The following is a 19,502-nucleotide window of genomic DNA, read 5'->3' on the forward strand; positions in this document are numbered from 1 at the left end:
CAACCAATAATAACCAGTAGGAAATTAAACCTAGCTGGTTTTCCCACCATCATTCTGCATGAACACTACTAATATAACACATACTATTTTCTTACAGGCCTTAACATCAAGGACATTTTGCATAAAAGAACAAAGGCTATTTACAGACAATGTTCACAGTTTGTGTTTCTGCTTCATTAATTCAAACAGAAAAAAATAATTCTTACACCAGAAATTATTTGGATACCACCAGGATGACTTAATCTAACAGAACAGCACAATGACTCTGCCAATTGTGTCTGCTTTTCGTGAGCTCAGACTGATGAACAACTGGAAGGCCAGCCATGGACCTGATAACCTGATGCACAGTGATCACAAACATGAGGACTTCTTTAAATAAAAGGTGTCATATAGCTCATGAGGTAAAGAAACAGCCACGAATAGCACTAAGAATGCAAAAAATGGCCATGAGTTGTACTCTCCATTGGTATATAAAACACAGCTGGTGACCCAAAAAGTCATGGTATTTCCAAAGGCGAGGGACTACGGTACTTAGTAACACTTTGCAGATTTAAAAAGAAAAGAAAGCAGTCCTTTTTACAGCAGTGCTCTATCATTCTCTGCCAAGAAAGGGTACTAACTGTTAAATTGGCCCAAATTCTCTTTTTCACATTGAACATGATTCAGATGTTAACATGGTTTCCATTATCACTACAGAAAATTTTTAGATAATCTTTCTGTTCCTGCAAAATACAATAATGTCCAAAGGAAATAGAAATTTAAAGTATAATGTGAACATATATTTTAACTGAGATACACAATGATTGCAAACATTTAAATGATTAGGAAGTATATATTTATGGTATGTTGAATGCAATTTTAACTCAAATATGATACTTGCAGATTTAAGGCAATCTGTTCTCTACATAAAAAATAAGATGATAAAACATAACATAATTATACTAATGCAATTTCTCATGTTATATATTATGAAATCATCAATGACACATTTTCTTTGAATACCAGATGACCTTGAGAAAAGCAAAGTTCTTTCTTCCCCCCCCCCCCCAGATTTCAAGTAAAGAGTCATCTTTTACTACTTGCATTTTGCTTTCTGGTGATGGAACTAGAATTGCTGACAATTCAAATATAATTACCAGCATCTCTCTGGGTGAACTAACCGCCTAGTGTCTTAAAACTTGCCTCCAAAAGAAAATATATCTCTTCAAATTGTACTGCATTAAAAGTGAAGCTTAACGAGCCTTTAAAATACAGTCTTAAAGTAGTTTCATTCTCCCCATCCCCTTGCCAGTATTTCCCTTCCTCTCTAAGCATCTTTCTCTTCTCCTTCTCCAGGGTGAATTTTGAAGAGATTCTGAGGGATAGCCAACAGGACTATAGCAGTGACTTCCCTCAAGGATTGCTTCATCCAACCCAGTAGGTAGGGCCTGTAAAGGACTTCACATATGACATTTGGAAAATACAGTGATCAGAGTAAACCTAGGAAGTTTTCTAGAATTGCTCTAATGTCAACCTTTATTTCATTTCTTTTAAAGACAATTGATTATTTAAAGCAAAAATAATAAAACTTACCATGGAGCTCTTAACTTATGTAGAAGTATGACAACAGTGCAAAGAACATATTGGAAAACAGAAAATTTGCTTTGTAGGTTTTTTATACTACACATGTAGTGATGTGAAATCATAGTAGATTCTGCTAAGCTCAGGATGCATATTTCAGTCCCTAGATCACCCAAAATAAAACAACAACATATAGTTTTCAATCCAATAGAGGAAATAAAACAAAATATTTAAAAATTCTCGAGCCCGGTGTGGTGGCTTATGCCTATAATCCCAGCACTTTGGGAGGCTGGGTGGGCAGATCACTTGAGGTCAGGAGTTCGAAACTAGCCTGGTCAACGTGGTGAAACTCTGTCTCTACCAAAAAATGCAAAAATTAGCCGGAGGTAGTGGTGTATGCCTGTAGTCCCAGTTACTTGGGAAGCTAAGGTGGGAGAATTGCTTGAACCCAAGAGGTGAAGGTTGCAGTGAGCAGAGGTCGCGCCACTGCCTTCCAGCCTGGGCGACAAAGTGAGACCTTGTCTCAAAATAAGATAAAATTAAATAAAAATAAAAATAATAAAAAAATTCTCAACAAATTCAAAAGAAGGAAGAAAAGGAGAAACAACAAAAAAGAGACAAAGCAAAACAAATAGATGGAAGAAAACATAGCATAATGGTAGCTGTAACCTCAACATCAAAAATTTTATTAAGTGTAAAGTGAACAAAACACTCCAATTAACAGGCAGAGATTATCAAACAGAATAAAAAAGCAAGAACTAATGCTATACAGTTTATAAGAGAGATGCTTTATGTCTAAAGCATAAGTATAAACAATAAGTTAGAAGTAAAAGGGATAAAAAAGAATATATATATATTTTTAATTTCATTGATCTACTTGTCTGTCTTTTTACTATACCACAATAACTTTATTAATGTATCTTGAATTTAACAAGATCCCTAGGTAATTCATATATACATTAAATTTAATAAATAATAAGTAGATAGCCCTTTTGAGGTATTCAGCAATGATAAAAAGAAACTTCTTGAGGCCAGTTGCAGTGGCTCACGCCTATAATCCCAGCACTTTGGGAGGCCAAGGTGGGCGGATCACAAGGTCAGGAGTTCAAGACCAGCCTGGCCAATATGTTGAAACTCCATCTCTACTAAAAATACAAAAAAAAAAAAAAAAATTGGCTGGGCGTGGCGGTGCATGCCTGTAATCCCACCTACTCGGGAGGCCGAGGCAGGAGAATTGCTTGAACCCAGGAGGTGGAGGTTGCAGTGAGCCAAGATTGCGCCACTGCACTCCAGCCTGGGCAACGAAGTGAGACTCCATCTCAAAAAAAAAAAAAAAAAAAAAAAAAAAAAAAAGAAACTTCTTGAATTGTTACCAATTAGAGAGGAATATCAAGTATTGATTAAGCCACTTACCTAAGGTTACAGAAGTGGACCAGATCCCAGATTTCCTGACTCCCAGACTACTGCAATGTCTACCAAAAACTCAGCTTTATAATTAAGTTTTACTTATTCAATAACAGGCAAGGAAAAAAGTAATTTCTATTTACCCACATATTTACCACTTCTAGCACTAGACATTTTTTTATGTTGATCTGAGTTTCTATCTGGTATCATTTCCTTTAGCCTGAAGAACTTCTTTTAATATTTCTTATAGTATATGTGTACCATTGATACATTCGGTTTTTGCTTGGCAGTGTTTTTCTTCTTCCCCTTCTCCTTTCTTTCTCTCTCTTTTCTTTTCTTTTTCTTTCTTTCTTTTTCTTTCTCTCTCTCTTTCTTTCATTCTTTCTTTTTCTTTTCTCTTTCTTTCTCTCTTTCTTTCCTTCCTTCTTTCTTTCTTGCTTGCTTTCTCCTTCCTTCCCTCCTCTTTTCCTTTCTCTCTCCCTTCTTCCTTTCCCTTCCCATTTTCTCCTTTTTCCTTTCTTTCATTTTTTAAGGGATCTTTATCTGTCACTAGGTTTCTCATCCCAGGTTGACAGGTTTTATTTCTTTTAGCACCTTAAAGGTGTTATTCAATTCTCTTTTGGCCTATTGATAAATCAGCATTATTGTTCCCCTGGGTCTTGCGCAGAATGGGTCTTTTCCTTGTACTGCTATTAAGACTTTTTTCTTTGATCCTCGGCTTTCATAAACTTGGTTATAATGTACCCAGGAGTGGTTTTCTTTGTTTTTTGTCCTGCAGGGTGTTTATTCAGATTCTTACTTTATGGGTTAATATTTTTCACCAAATTGGGAATTTTTTCAGCTACCACTTCTTCAAATGTATTTTCTTCCCCAATTTCTCTTTCATCTTTTTCTGGAACTCCAGTTTCACAGACGTTAGGCCACCTCATACTATTCCACAAGTCAGTGAGGCTCTGTTCATTTTTTTCAGTGCTTTTATCTCTATGTGCTTCAGCTGATATCGTTTATATTGCCATGTCTTCAATGTCACTATTTTTTTTTTCTTCTATGGAATCTATTTTGCTGTTAAGCTCATTTAGTGATTTTTTTTTCTCATTTTAGGTATTACATGTTTTCAGTTCTAGAATTTCTAGCTGGTTTTCTTTTATAATTTCCACTTTTCTAGTGAGAATTTCTATTTATTAGAGTCCATATTTTCTTTAAAATTTTAAACATATTTATGAGAGTTGTTTTAAAGCCTTTGCTTGCTAATTTTAACATATCTGCTATCTCTGAGTATGTTTCTATGGACTTAAAAAAATCTATTGTGGTCATGCCTCTTCACATATCTAGTAATTTTTGAATTTTATGCTAGACATTAAATACTACATTATCAGGTCTGGATTTAAAGAGCGTTAAGTTTTGTTACGTTACTTTACTAGTGGAGAAGCTTAATTTTTACAAGCTGTTTTTAAACTTTATTTGGATGTAGTATAGCCTTGAGTCCAGGGCTGGGTAGCCCTGCTCCTACTGCCTGGCCTTTCTGGGTTCTTCACTGAAAACCCCGGGGAATCACTGAGAACATCTCCACTCGGAACATCTGCATCTCCAGTTTTGTGCACCTCCTGGAATCTCCATCCAGCTTACAGCTCCCCAGTAGCTATTTGCCACCAGACTTTGTAGACTCTCACCCAGAAAGTGAGAAGCTTAGCATTTGTCCAAAGACTTTACAGTACCCATATGCAGATTTCTGGACCTGTTTCTCTGTGCAGCTTTCTCTTCATTACCCTGACCTACAAATTCCAACCACCTCAACAGCCCTGAACTGTGATCTCTGCCTCCTCAGAACAGTAAAGCAACTGTTATCAACTTGGGCTCCACTTTGCTGTCCTTCCAGGAAACAAGACAAGGTGACCAAGGGGTTCATCTCATGTGTTTCCCTTTCCCCAGGGATCAAAGTTCAATACTGCCTGAATTCCAGTGTCTGAAAACAGTTGCTCCATATATTTTGTCCAGTTTTACAGCTATTTATAGTAAGAGAGCTGGTACTAGTAACTTTATCAAAGCCAGAAGCAGAAGTCCTTCACACTGGATACTTTTGCTCATCATCTCCTGTTTGAAATTCTTCCTTATTTTTACTACTCTAATCTTGATTTTCCTCCTAAATTTCTTATTATTCCTTCACTATCTTCTCTTCCTCTTTATCCTTTACCCATGCTTCCCGTGCCTAAATTATATCCATTCTTTAAGACCCAAGGTCTCTCCATAAAGCTTATCCAGTCCCCCACACTGGAATTTATGCCAGGTATAAGTATATATGAACATATATGAACATACTTAACACTTTATTGGCACTGCTTCAGACAGCACTTTGCACTTTCTGCTTTTTGAATGATCACGTCACTTCCATATTGTAAACTCTTTGAAGACATGGACAATGTCTAATTTATCATTGTTTCTTCCACAGAGCTTAACACAGTATTCTTCTATTCAGCTTTAATTCTGATATGGTGCTACTGGTGGTTGCCCAACAATGAGAGAAAACAACATTTGCTGACTACACCCCACACACTCTGCTAGATGCTTTGCACATGTTATCTTGCTTAATTCTTGAGAATGATACTGAAAAGTAAACACAACCCAAATGACAACAAAACCAATGGCTCTGACTGAGATCACACATGCTCAACTGCTGGGATTTCAGTTCTTTGAATCCCTTCTGGGAAAATGTGACACTTTTGAGGACCTCCTTGCTGCCCCTTGCTTGTCACTGCCATCATTGCCCCCTTCTCAGGTCCCTCTGGCTTGAGCCTGGTGAGAGGCTGCTTCCCATGTTAGTACCTCCCTAAGAAGTTTTTCTTGTGGCACCACCACCACTGCTGCTTCCACCTATCCCCACCACCACCACCACTGCCATCGTTTCTGCAATGCTGCAGCCACTGGTACAGGGCTGCTCCAGGCCAGGCAGTTTCTCATTGCAGCTTGCCTGCATTAGAGTCCTCTCTTGCTGCTTCTCTTTTGGGTTCTCCAGAGATAACTCTGCCTCTCCTGCCTCCTACCACCTCTGTCTGCAGAGCCATGGGGAAGCCCTGGAGGAGCCACACTACCAGAACACTAGGTGCCTCTGCCTGCCTTTGTCCCCTGGGGTCAGATCTGCTTCTCCTTCAGCCAGATTTTCTCACTATCCACAGCTACCAGTTAGTGGACTGATGTCCCCCTGGTGGTGGATGTCATTGAACAAGCACTCAGTAAATTGTTAAGTGTTTACTAAGAACTTTTTATGTGTATGGAATCCTATTAATTGTCAAGAAAGAAGTTAAAAAAAAAAAAACAAAACCAACCAACCAACCAAATTAATAATTTAAAAACAAACATTTTGTTTGATAAGAGTTCCTTGCTTTAAAAAAGTTGAGATATATTAGACTATATAGGTGTCCTTTATCTTTTTGTTTGTTTGTTTGAAATGGAGTTTCACTCTTGTTGTCCAAGCTGGAGTGCAATGGCGTGATCTCAGCTCACTGCAACCTCTGCCTCCTGGGTTCAAGTGATGCTCCTGCCTCAGCCTCCCGAGTTGCTGAGATTACAGGTACACGCCACCAGGCTAAGTTTTTGTATTTTTAGTAGAAACCAGTTTTCACTATGTTGGCCAGGCTGGTCTCGAACTCCTGACCTCAGGTGATCCACCCACCTCAGCCTCCCAAAGTGCTGAGATTACAGGTGTGAGTCACTGCGCCCGGCTGATGTTCTTTAAAGCCCATTTATCAGTTTGATATGTATGTATACCAAGCCCATGAAGGTACTAGGTTCTGTTCCCAGTACTTGGAATACAAGATAGACAGGATGCCTGCTATAATGGAGCTTTCAATAAACACATAAACTAACATCACTTACTGATAAGTACAATATTGGACAGTGGTAAGTGATGAGAAGAAAATAAAGCAGGAAGATGGGATAGGAAATAATGGCAGGAAAACATGAGATATGGAGGTGGGGGAAGATCTCTGAGGTGACATCTGGGCTAAGTGGCAGGTGATGATGGAGGGAAAGGGCAGTCTAGGGAGGGAGAACTTCAGTGTTGCTGGAATGTAACGATCCAGGAGGTGAATCACAGGGGATGCCGTCAGACAGACAGACTAGCCCAGATTAGGTAGAGCTTACAAGTCCACAGTAAAGAGTTCGGATTTTATTATAAATACAGGGAAAACACTGGAAGGTTTCAAATAGGATGGCATGCTGTGATGATATTGCTCAAAGATCATTTTGGCTGCAGTGTAGGCTGCATTGTAGGAAAGCAAGAGCATAAGACCTCAAGACTCCAAGACCCATTAGGAGCTGTCATAACCTAAGTAAGAGATGATAGCTCTATAACTCCATGAAATAAATGTGTGTTTTATTAGATCATGCCCTCTGTTGATAGCCCACTCTAAAGGATACTGGATCTACTGCATAACAAAACTAGATGACAGGGTCACTGGCCTCAAAGACCTTTCTGTAATTCAATGGAGATGACAGGTAAAATTAAAGAGAACAAAGGGTGATAACTTATTAAGGCAATAAAAAGTTGGCAGAGATGAGCAGGCTCTCAACAATAGTCTTTGGCTATGATAAAATCTCCTGGGTCACTCTTCTGAATCACCATAATGCTACAGAAGAACCAAGGAAACCATCATTCAGATTTTGAATCACAGTAACATAACCAAGCAAACTACAAGCAAAATATGAATATGATTGTCACATATTTGCTGAGCACTTGATAGAATGTTCCAGACATTCTAAGTGCTCATGCTCTAAATGAGTCATTTAGTCGCCAGAACAACACTGAGACAGTGATTATCATCCCCATCTTCTAAATGAAAAAATCACAGCTTAGGACGCGGTGACTTGCCCACTGTTACATACACTAAAAAGCATGAGAACCCATCCTCAAACCTTGACTAGTCTGCTCCCAAAACCAGGCTTATAAGGATGATGGCAGTGTTTCCCAGGGTTGCCTGATGATAAGAACTATCTGTGGCACTTGTTAAAAATACAAATACTTATTCTCATTCCCTACCCCATGCCAGACCCACTGAATCAGAATTTCCAGGGAGGGGTCTGGTAAGCTATTTCTTTTAACAATGGCCCTCAATGATTCTTTTTTTAATTTTGAGACGGAGTTTCACTCTTGTTGCCCAGGCTGGAGTGCAATGGCGTGATCTCAGCTCACTGCAACCTCTGCCTCCTGGATTAAAGCAATTCTCCTGTCTCAGCCTCCCAAGTAGCTGAGATTATAGGCACACACCACCACGCCCAGCTGATTTTTTTTTTTTTTTTTAGTAGAGACAAAGTTTCACCATGCTGGTCAGGCTGGTCTCAAACTCCTAACCTCAGGTGATCCACCTGCCTTTGCCTCCCAAAGCCAAATATTATTATTACCATATTATCTTTTTCTTAATATCATAATTATTCTTATTATATGTCTCACACCAGAGTAGGTCATACCTAACAAAAAAGAAACACAGATAAATGGAGAATATAATACAGCGAAACAATCAAGGCAGGTGATAGCAGACACTTCTAGGAAGAAGTAAGTTTTGGGCTGAATTTTGGAAGACCTGCTAAGAGGGCAAAAGTATTTCATGAAAGAGACAAGAATAGGAGAACCAGGTGCATACAGCACTGATAGGAATTGATGTCCCAAGGAGAGAAGGTGATTTGATCCAGTGCACACACCACTGCTCAGTTCTTACATAGGTTCAAGCAGGTTTAGAGCACTTGTGGTTTACTGAACCTGTCTATATCCTTGGCCAGATCTTGACCAAGATGGTGCTAGAAGGGAAATACTTGAAACAATACTCTATTATCATTATCTGAGATTAAAGGGTCAGAAAGAATCCTGATTTGAGAATTTTTTGTTTTTTTTAAATTAAACTTGTTTAACTGACTTCCTACAGTAGACAAATGATCTCAAAAGAGAACCTTACTTGGAATATTATAATAATAGAAAATTTTCTTTAATTGATTTATAGACATTTTTAGTACATTTTAAACTGGATGTCATAGAAGCCATGTCCTAAATTCTTCTATAGCATTACCTTTAACAGCCTGCAACTTAACCAGCAGATGTTCATTGGATGCTGACTTTATACCAGACACTGTGAGCAGCTCAGGGGAGACAAAAGATGTATAAAATGTGGCTATTAATCATGAGGATTCAGAATCCAGTGGGAGAAGACAAACAACCAGATATGTAATTCCATGATAAGTTCTAGAAGGAAGGTTGTACAAATGAAGGGCTGGGGTGCACTAAAGAGAGAGCTCCTCGGTCTGCCTGGGCCTAACAGGGCAACATGAATGGCCTTGCCTGCTGGGATTTGAAGTATTCACCAGATTTCACCAGGAAAAGGATGCAGAAAGTCTTCCCACCATGGATAGAGAAGGAAGAAGACAGAGGTCAGTGTGAAAGAGTGAGCACTCAGTCCCATGGGTTATCACAGAATCATACTCTGCAGTTCACAATTTTTTCATTCTGCAGCAGTTTTTTTAAAATGATAAATTACCTATTAGCATTTAAAATAGGGCAGTATTAGTATACACATCTTTATTTCTGACTTAATGGAAACAAAGATTTCACAACACTCGGCCCACATCCTCTCATAGTAACACTCACCTGGTCCCAAGTAAGAGCTGCCCCCTTCAGACAGGGCTCCCGATCCCCAGTTCACCCTAGAGCCACACCCTAAAGTCTTTTATTCCCAGCCCTCTATGCGGGCATTTGAGTTTGTGACCCAGGTAGAGCTTAGGCTATGAGGTGGTAGGAGAACACCTTGAACAAGGATGTGATGTCATTGTAGCTTGAAGCAAAAGAGTGAATGGCCTTGCTTGCTAAGCTTATTCAGACTTTACCATGTGGGTGATGAGGAAGGGAATGACTACTGATAGAGTGAAGCAAGGTAGAGAAGTGATGACAACTGATTTTTAGGAAGCTGCCTTGGATAGATGACTTGGAAGCATTTAGACTGAAGACAGAAACATAGGAGGCCACCACAAAGGTTCAGGTAAGAGGCAATGAAGAGTGGTAGGTAGAGAGTGACCATGGGAATAGAAAGGAGTGCCAGAGGCACAAAACAAGAAGAGGGGGTAGAGGCATCAATTCTTTTCTAAATTGTTTAACACGAAACATCTAGAAAATTTGAAAGAACAGTAAAATAAATATCTCTACAGTCTCTTCAATGTAGATTCAACAATTGTTACTATTTTGCCATATTTGCTTTATCTTTCCATACACACACACACATATATACATATATATATATGTATGTGTGTATACATATATTTTGAAAGTTGTTGAAGTCATTTCATGTCACACCTAAACATTAACACCTAAATATACATCTTCTGTAGGCCAGATGCAGTGGCTGATGCCTGTAATCCCAGCACCTTGGAAGGCTGATTCAGACAGATTGTTTCAGCCCAGGAGTTTGAGACCAGTCTAGGCAACATGGTGAAACCCTATCTCTACAAAAAATACAAAAATTAGCCAGGTGTGCTGACATGCACCTGTAGTCCCAGCTACTTGGGAGGCTGAGGTAGAAGGATTGCTTGAGCCCGGGAGGTTGAGGCTGGAGTGAGTCATGTTTGTGCCACTGTACTCCAGCCTGGGTGAAAAAGTGAGACCCTGCTTCAAAATAAATAAATAAATAAATAAATAAATAAATAAATAAATAGCATCTCCTAAAAACAAGAATTTTCTTATGCATAACCACAATGTCATTATCATTTCTAATAAAATTAATATTAGTTCCTTAATATCATATAATATCCATGTTATTTAATATATGTTCATATTCAGGTTTTCCCTAAATGTTTCTAAAAATTTTAGCTGTTTTTTTCAAGCTAAGAGTCCTTTGAGGTTCATGTATTTGGTCGTTATGGCCTTTTAGTCTCTTTTAACCTGGGACAGCTCCCCCAGTCCTTCTCCCCCCATGAAAATGACTTTTGGAGGAATAAAAAAAATAGTTGTTTTATAGAATATCTCAAATTCAGATTCTTCTGCAGGTTTCTTTGTAATTTGATTTTTCTTTGATTCCCTGTAACTCCTATTTATTTGAGGTTAGGCCTGTGTAAAAGCTTACTTAGATTCAGGTTAAGCCCTTTTGGCAAGAATATTTCATAAATGATTTCATGAATTTCTTCTGTACCCCATCAGGAGGAACATAATACAAACTTGTCCCATATTAGTAATTGTAAGTTCGATCACTTGGTTAAAGTGGTGACTGCCAGATCTCTCCTTTGCACTTTTTACAATTAGGAAGTGACATGTTCTGTGATGCTTTGTAACTGTGTGGATAACCTGTTTTGCAATAATCTTTTACTATTAAAGATCCTTGCCTGAATCAATTAGTTCATTGGGAGTTGCAAATTAGTAAATTTCAAATATTATCACTCCTTCATTGGCATTCTTCTCTAAAGATGAGTTTTCCCTCATTAAGTAGATGATATAAAATTCCTTTTAAAAAGGCAAGGTAAGACAGGACAAGGTGGCCGAATAGGAACAGCTGTGGTCTGCAACTTCCAGTGTGATTGACGCAGAAGACAGGTGATTTCTGCATTTCCAACTGCAGTACCTGGTTCATCTCACTGGGGCTGGTTGGACAGTGGGTGTAGCCCACGGAGGGTGAGCTGAAGCAGGGCGGGTGTCGCCTCACCTGGGAAGTGCAAGGAATTGGGGGATTTCTCTTTCCTAGCCAAGGGAAGCCGTGATAGAATGTACCTGGAAAAACAGGATACTTCCGCCCAAATACTGAGCTTTTCCCAGGGTCTTAGCAACCAGCAGACAGGGTGATTCTCTCCCGTGCCTGGCTCAGCAGGTCCCATGCCAACAGAGCCTTGCTCACTGCTAGGGTAGCAGTCTGAGATCAATCTGTGAAGTGGCAACCTGGCTGGGGGAGGGGCGTCTGCCATTGCTGAGGCTTAAGTAGGTAAACAAAGTGGCCAAGCAGCTCAAAGTGCTTGGAGCCTACCACAGCTCAACAAGGCCTACTGCCTCTAGACTCCACCTCTGCAGGAGGGCATAGCTGAACAAAAGGCAGCAGACAACTTCTGCAGACTTAAATGTCCCTTTTCTGACAGCTCTAAAGAGAGCAGTGGTTCTCCCAGCACGGTGTTTGAGCTCTGAGAACGGACAGACTGCCTCCTCAAGTGAGTCCCTGACCCCCGTGTAGCCTAACTGGGAGACACCTCCCAGTAGGGGCTGACAGACACCTTATATAGGTGGGTGCCCCTTTGGGATGAAGCTTCCAGAGGAAGGATCAGACAGCAATATTTGCTGTTCTGCAATATTTACTGTTCTGCAGTCTATGCTGGTGATAGCCAGGCAAACAGGGTCTGGAGTAGAACTCCAGCAAATGCCAACAGACCTGCAGCTGAGGGACGTGACTCTTAGAAGGAAAACTAACAAACAGAAAGGAATAGCATCAACATCAACAAAAAGGTCATCTACACCAAAACCCCATCTGTAGGTCACCAACATCAAAGACCAAAGGTAGATAAAATCACAAAGATGGGGAAAAACCAGAATAGAAAAGCTGAAAATTCTAAAAATCAGAGCACTTATTCTCCTCCAAAGGATCACAGCTCCTCGCCAGCAGTGGAACAAAGCTGGACGGAGAATGACTTTGATGAGTTGACAGAAGTAGGCCAGTAATAACAAACTTCTCTGAGCTAAAGGAGGCTGTTCAAACCCATCACAAGGAAGCTAAAAACCTCAAAAAAAGATTAGAAGAATGGCTAACTAGAATAAACAGTGTAGAGAAGACTGTAAATGACCTGATGGAGCTGAAAACCATGGCATGAGAACTTCGTGACACATGCACAGGCTTCAATAGCCAATTCGATCAAGTGGAAGAAAGGGTATCAGTGATTGAAGATCAAATTAATGAAATAAAGGAAGAAGACAAGGTTATAGAAAAAAGAGTAAAAAGAAACAAATAAAGCCTCCAAGAAATATGGGACTATGTGAAAAGACCAAATCTACGTTTGATTGGTGTACCTGAAAGTGATGAGGAGAATGGAACCAAGTTGGAAAACACTCTTCAGGATATTATCCAGGAGAACTTCCCCAACCTAGCAAAGCAGGCCAACATTCAAATTCAGGAAATATAGAGAACACCACAAAGATACTCCTCGAGAAGAGCAACTCCAAGACACATAATTATCAGATTTACCAAGGTTGAAATGAAGGGAAAAGTGTTAAGGACAGCCAGAGAGAAAGGTCGAGTTACCCACAAAGGGAAGCCCATCAGACTAACAGCAAATCTCTCAGCAGAAACCCCACAAGCCAGAAGAGAGTGGGGGCCAATATTCAACATTCTTAAAGAAAAGAATTTTCAACCCAGAATTTCATACCCAGTCAAACTAAGCTTCATAAGTGAAGGAGAAATAAAATCCTTTACAGACAAGCAAATGCTGAGAGAATTTGTCACCACCAGGCCTGCCTTACAAGAGCTCCTGAAGGAAGCATTAATGTGGAAAGAAGTAACCAGTACCAGCCACTGCAAAAACATGCCAAATTGTAAAGACCATCGATGCTATGAAGAAACTGCATCAATTAATGGGCAAAATAACCAGTAAACATCATAATGACAGGATCAAATTCACACATAACAATATTAACCTTAAATGTAAATGGGCTAAACGCCCCAATTAAAAGACACAGACTGGCAAACTGGATAAATGGTCAAGACCCAGCAGTGTGCTGTATTCAGGAGACCCATCTCACCTACAGAGATGCACATAGGCTCAAAATAAAGGGATAGAGGAAGATCTACCCAGCAAATGGAAAGTAAAAAAAAGCAGGGGTTGCAATCCTAGTCACTGATAAAACAGACTTTAAACCAACAAAGATCAAAAAGAGACAAAGAAGGCCATTACATAATGATAAAGGGATCAATTCCACAAGAAGAGCTAACTATCCTAAATATATATGCACCCAAAACAGGAGGACCAGATTCATAAAGCAAGTCCTTAGAGACCTACAAAGAGACTTAGATTCCCACACAACAATAATGGGAGACTTTAACACCCCACTGTCAATATTAGACAGATCAACGAGACAGAAGGTTAACAAGGATATCCAGGACCTGAATTCAGCTCTGCAACAAGCAGACCTGATAGACATCTACAGAACTCTCCACCCCAAGTCAACAGAATATACATTCTATTCAGCACCACATCGCACTTATTCTAAAATTGACCCCATAATTGGAAGTAAAGCACTCCTCAGCAAATATAAAAGAACAGAAATCACAACAAACTGTCTCTCAGACCACACTGCAATCAAATTAGAACTCAGGATTAAGAAACTCACTCAAAACTGCATAATACATGGAAACTGAACAGCTTGCTCCTGAATGACTACTGGGTACATAATGAAATGAAGGCAGAAATAAAGATGTTCTTTGAAACCAGTGAGAAGAAAGATACAATATACCAGAATCTCTGGGACACATTAAAAGCAGTGTGTAGAGGGAAATTTATAGCACTAACTGCCCACAAGAGAAAGCAGGAAAGATCTAAAATCATTACCCTAACATCACAATTAAAAAAACTAGAGAAGCAAGAGCAAACACATTCAAAAACTAACAGAAGGCAAGAAATAACTAAGATCAGAGTAGAACTGAAAGAGATAGAGACACAAAAAACCCTTCAAAAAATCAATGAATCCAGGAGCTGGTTTTTTGAAAAGATCAACAAAATTGATAGACCACTAGCAAGACTAATAAAGAAGAAAAGAGAGAAGAATCAAATAGATGCAATAAAAAATGATAAAGGGGATATCACCACGAATCCCACAGAAATACAAACTACCATCAGAGAATACTATAAACACCTCTATGCAAATAAACTAGAAAATCTAGAAGAAATGGATAAATTCCTGGACACATACACCCTCCCAAGACTAAACCAGGAAGAAGTTGAATCTCTGAATAGACCAATAACAGGATCTGAAATTGAGGCAATAATTAATAGCCTACCAACCAAAAAAAGTCCAGGACCAGACGGATTCACAGCCGAATTCTACCAGAAGTACAAAGAGGAGCTGGTACCATTCCTTCTGAAACTATTCCAATCAATAGAAAAAGAGGGAATCCTTCCTAACTCATTTTATGAGGCCAATATCATCCTGATACCAAAGCCTGGCAGAGACACAACACAACAAAAAAAGAGAATTTGAGACCAACATATCTGGTGAACATCGATGCAAATGTCCTCAATAAAATACTGGCAAACTGAATCCAGCAGCACATCAAAAAGCTAATCCACCAGGATCCAGTTGGCTTCATCCCTGAGATGCAAGGCTGGTTCAACATACACAAATCAATAAGCATAATCCATCACATAAATAGAACCAATGACAAAAACCACACGATTATCTCAATAGATGCAGAAAAGGCCTTCAACAAAATTCAACAGCCCTTCATGCTAACAACTCTTAATAAACTAGGTATTGATGGAACATATCTCAAAATAATAAGAGCTATTTATGACAAACCCACAGCCAGTATCATACTGAATGGGCAAACCTGGAAGCATTCCCTTTGAAAACTGGCACAAGACAAGGATGCACTCTCTCTCACCACTCCTAGTCAACATAGTGTTGGAAGTTCTGGCTAGGGCAATCAGACAAGAGAAAGAAATAAAGCATATTCAATTAGGAAAAGAGGAAGTTAAATTGTCCCTGTTTGCAGATGACATGATTGTATATTTAGAAAACTCCATCATCTCAGCCCAAAAGCTCCTTAAGCTGATAAGCAACTTCAGCATTCTCAGGATACAAAATCAATGTGCAAAAATCATAAGCATTCCTATACACCAATAACAGACAAACAGTAAGCCAAATCATGAGTGAACTCCCATTCACAATTGCTACAAAGAGAATAAAATGCTTAGGAATCCAACTTACAAGAGATGTGAAGGACCTCTTCAAGGAGAACTACAAACCACTGCTCAACAAAATAAAAGAAGACACAAACAAATGGAAGAGTATTCCATGCTCATGGATAGGAAGACTCAACATTGTGAAAATGGCCATACTGCCCAAAGTAATTTATATATTCAATGCCATCCCCATCAAGCTACCAATGACTTTCTTCACATAATTGGAAAAAACTAATTTAAAGTTCATATGACACCAAAAAAGGGCCTGCACTGCCAAGACAATCCTAAGCAGAAAGAGCAAAGCTGGAGGCATCATGCTACCTGACTTCAAACTATACTGTAATCCTACAGTAACCAAAACAGCATGGTACTGGTACCAAAACAGCGATATAGACCAATGGAACAGAACAGAGGACTCAGAAATAACACCATACATCTACAACCATCTGATCTTTGACAAACCTGACAAAAACAAGAAATGGGGAAAGGATCCCCTATTTAATAAATGATGCTGGGGAAACTGGCTAGTCATATGTAGAAAGCTGAAACTGTATCCCTTCCTTACACCTTATACAAAAATTAATTCAAGATGGATTAAAGACTTAAATGTTAGACCTAAAGCCATAAAAACCCTAGAAGAAAACCTAGGCAATACCATTCAGGACATAGGCATGGGCAAAGACTTCATGACTGAAACGCCAAAAGCAATGGCAACAAAAGCCAAAATAGACAAATAGGATCTACTTAAACTAAAGAGCTTCTGCATGGAAAAAGAAACTACCATCAGTGTGAACAGGCAACCTGCAGGATGGGAGAAAATTTTTGCAATCTACCCATCTGACAAAGGGCTAATATCTAGAATCTACAAAGAACTCAAACAAATTTACAAGAAAGAAAACAAACAACCCCATGAAAAAGTCAGCAAAGGATATGAACAGACACTTCTCAAAAGAAGACATCTATGCACTCAACAGACACATGAAAAAATGCTCATCATGACTGGTCATCAGAGAAATGCAAAGCAAAACCACAATGAGATAGCATCTCATGCCAGTTAGAACGGCAATCATTAAAAAGTTAGGAAACAACAGATGCTGGAAAAGATGTGGAGAAATAGGAATGCTTTTACAGTGTTGGTGGGAGTGTAAATTAGTTCAACCATTGTGGAAGACAGTGTGGCGATTCCTCAAGGATCTAGAACTAGGATTACCATTTCACTTAGCAATCCCATTACCAGGTATACACCCAAAGGATTATAAATCATGCTGCTATAAAGACACATGCACACGTATGTTTATTGCAGCACTATTCACAATAGCAAAGACTTGGAATCAACCCAAATGTCCATCAGTGACAGACTGGATTAAGAAAATGTGGCACATATACACCATGGAATACTATGCAGCCATAAAAAAGATGAGTTCGTGTCCTTTGCAGGAACATGGAGGAAACTGAAAACAATCATTCTAAGCAAACTAACACAGGGACAGAAAACCAAACACTGCATGTTCTCACTCATAGGTGGGAACTGAACAATGAGATCACTTGGACACAGGGCAGGGAACATCACACACCGGGGCCTGTCAGGGGCTGGGGGGCTGGGGGATAGCGTTAGGAGAGATATCTAATGTGAATGATGAATTGATGGGTACAGCCAACCAACATGGCACATGTATACCTATGTATCAAACCTCCACGTTGTGCACATGTACCCTCGAACTTAAAGTATTTTTTTTTTTTAAAAAAAGGCAAGGTAAATATTTAGTTCTTTCCCTTTTACTACCAATGTCAGAGTAAGGATTTATTGAATAATCACTTCCAATGATGGCAAATTAGTTTTTTTTTTTTTTTCCTTTTCTTTCACTTTTTTTGGTATTACTATAGACTAATGAATTTTTATGTATTCAATGTTTTGCAATCAATATAGCCATGTTCAAACTGTCCAAACTTTGGCTACTGGGAGTCCTTTCACACTAGCCCCTGTGTCCTTGTATCATGTCCCCATAAATCATTGAGCACTTCCTTGGTATAGCAAAATGTCCTAAACTTACCTTGTAGTTTCCATGCTCAACACCTGGAATCAGCTATTTCTCCAAAGATATTTTCCGTAAGCAAAGATGAGTAGAAACCAATATCTGGGTCCTAGGTATTGCTCATTGCTAGAGGAATATCATTGCTTCTATGTTCTTTCAGTGTACAGAGCTAGAATACACACATACATATATATGTTTTTAATTCATGAGTCCATATTAATATTGCCAATTCAAATTTAATATAGTTTAAAATTACAAGTGTTGGCTGGGAATGGTGGCTCACACCTGTAATCCCAGCACTTTGGGAGGCCGAGGCGGGCAGATCACTTGAGGTCAGTACTTCGAGACCAGCCTGGCCAACATGGTGAAACCTCATCTCTAAAAAAAAGAAAAAAAAATTACAAGCGTTTTTATTAGACATTTTAAAAGAAGCACGAACAGACTTTGAATAATGAGTTAAATGTAAGAGGCAAGGACAAAGAAAGAATGAAGAATGAGTCCCTAAGTTCCCAGTTTGAGAACCTGAACTTGGGTCGATGGTGTTGCTGCTGCCATTTTACCCAAGGTAAGGAGTAAGAAAAAGAAAAAAATTCATAGGGCAGGGGTGGGGGATAAGTCCGTTATACATAGTTCAGTACTTTGTTTTATTTGCTGCTTTGTTATAAAATTAAATAATCTATTTGAGAACTGACACAGGTGAGCAATATGAAAAGGAACTTACAGAAATATAAAATGTAAGTTATATCCAAAGTACAGCCAAGACTCATCTCAAAGACTATTCAAATACTGTTAAAATTTGTGGAATCTTTGTACTCCAGTATGTGGATGAAGCAAGAAACCTAAGTATGACTTCTTAGGGTGTAGAAATCTAGCTCAAGCTAAGGAGGAAAGAAAAACAAATTTAAAATTAAGGTGAGAAACTTCTGAAAAATAAAGAGAAACTTAAAAGAAGCAACCTGGATTTAAAACATAGTGGACGAGTTTGCTAGGGCTGCCATTACAAAATACCACAGGTTGCGTAGTTTAAACAACATACATGTATTTTCTCACAGTTCTAGAGAATAGAAGGCTAAGATCAAGGTGATGTTGACAGGATGGTTTTCTTCTGAGATCTTTATTCTTGACTTGTGGATGTCTGCCTTCAGGCTGTGTCCTCATATGGTCGCCCTTTGGTCTCTGTGTTGTTTGTGTCCTAATCCACTTTTCTTCTAAGGGCAACAGTCATAGTGAATTAGGGACCACCTGTATGGCCTCATTCTACCTTAACTACCTCTTCAAATGCCCTATACCCAAACAGTCACATTCTGAGGTACTGGGGGTTAGAATTTCAACATATGAATTTGCTGGGGAGAATACAGTTCAGCCCATAACACATGGGACAGAAAAAAGCCTTGTGATAGAACAGATACATGCTTGAGAAACTCAGGAAGTCTTCTCTATGACTGGGTCTCATTTCTAGCTGGACAAAGTTCAATGGCATTATTACTCCACAATAGCTTGAGCAAGTTGGAGATGATGATTAATGGTGAGCCACATGTTTGTCCACATTTCTATGGTCAACAATGAATACACACGGAGAAAACTGAAGACAGAATAATATATCCACCC

General features: G+C 39.1%; 1 long non-coding RNA gene across 1 annotated transcript in view; it reads right to left on the reverse strand.

The window, feature by feature from the left end:
* LOC126943460 (uncharacterized) overlaps window positions 1–18,873 on the reverse strand; it is a 48,426-nt gene extending 29,553 nt beyond the window's left edge. Inside the window, exons 1-2 of the long non-coding RNA XR_007721761.1 lie at window positions 18,180–18,873; window positions 17,913–18,063 (exon numbers count right to left, since the gene is read on the reverse strand). This is a non-coding gene — a long non-coding RNA (uncharacterized LOC126943460). The remainder of the gene's footprint in view (window positions 1–17,912; window positions 18,064–18,179) is intronic.
* Window positions 18,874–19,502: the final 629 nt, after the last annotated feature.

This window comes from Macaca thibetana, chromosome 1 (genome assembly GCF_024542745.1).
Source record: "Macaca thibetana thibetana isolate TM-01 chromosome 1, ASM2454274v1, whole genome shotgun sequence".
Classification (NCBI taxonomy): domain Eukaryota; kingdom Metazoa; phylum Chordata; class Mammalia; order Primates; family Cercopithecidae; genus Macaca; species Macaca thibetana.